The sequence below is a fragment of the Tenrec ecaudatus genome, chromosome 4 (assembly GCF_050624435.1).
Source record: "Tenrec ecaudatus isolate mTenEca1 chromosome 4, mTenEca1.hap1, whole genome shotgun sequence".
In the NCBI taxonomy this organism is placed as follows: domain Eukaryota; kingdom Metazoa; phylum Chordata; class Mammalia; order Afrosoricida; family Tenrecidae; genus Tenrec; species Tenrec ecaudatus.
This window is the reverse complement of record NC_134533.1, coordinates 29,352,701-29,353,616: the sequence shown is the minus strand read 5'-3', so window position 1 is coordinate 29,353,616 and position 916 is coordinate 29,352,701. Positions and strand designations below refer to the sequence as shown.

The following is a 916-nucleotide window of genomic DNA, read 5'->3' as shown; positions in this document are numbered from 1 at the left end:
GAGAGAGAGAGAGGTGTCTTCAGCCTCCAAGGAGGAAGTCCCAGATTTCCAAGAATTCTCAGGAGAAGGCCATGGCCACACAGAAGTCTCATTGGCTACCTCCACATTGACAGCCTAGACTCCACCCCTACACTCTTAATCCTTAAATTGACACCAGATTAGGTGACTGCCACACATGCTGAACATAGTTTCATCAGACAGCAAGTGAAACTCATATCTTAGAAAGGTTTGTGTAATGAGGTTTCAATTATTTTATTGATTTTTATGTTGATACTACACTTGATCTTAGCCAAAAGGCCGAGAAGCGATTGATTTTTATGTTGATGGTATGTTCCAAGATTTTATGTGTGAGTTAAAATTTTATTTCCATCATGCTAATTTTTGGGGGAATTGTTTACAAATGAGTGAAATGAAGCCGGCGAGTGCATAGTCTTTTCTCCAAGGTGTAAGAGTAATCAAGACGTTTTGATTGTAGGTGATTTGGCCATGTTATTTCAACTGAATGATAACTATTTATCTACATGTGTACCTTTGTCATTCCATGAGAGTTTCAAAGAAAATCATTCTAAACCAAGACTAGAATGAACTTCATATTCCCTGGTATAGGCTCCCTAAATATTGAGAGATTTCTGGGAAGTGAGTATATCAAGCATTCAAGTGTTATCTTCTTGCTCTGTTGAGGTGAATATTTTATAGAAAAATCTCACTAACATTGAGTCAATTTTAACTTACAGAAACTTAATATATCTGGGTAGAACTGCCCTGTGAGTTTCTGAGATGTAATGCTTTACAGGAATGGAAAGCCTCAGCTTAACCTGAGTTGCTGGCTGGTGGTTTCCAACTGCTCACCTTGTCATTAGCAGTCCAACTGGTAACATCTACATCACCAGGGAATGCTTTTCTGGTGTCTTCTAGT

General features: G+C 38.5%; 1 pseudogene; it reads right to left on the bottom strand.

The window, feature by feature from the left end:
• Window positions 1–222: 222 nt before the first annotated feature.
• On the bottom strand, window positions 223–309 carry LOC142447398 (U2 spliceosomal RNA; annotated as a pseudogene).
• Between the last annotated feature and the right edge of the window lie 607 nt (window positions 310–916).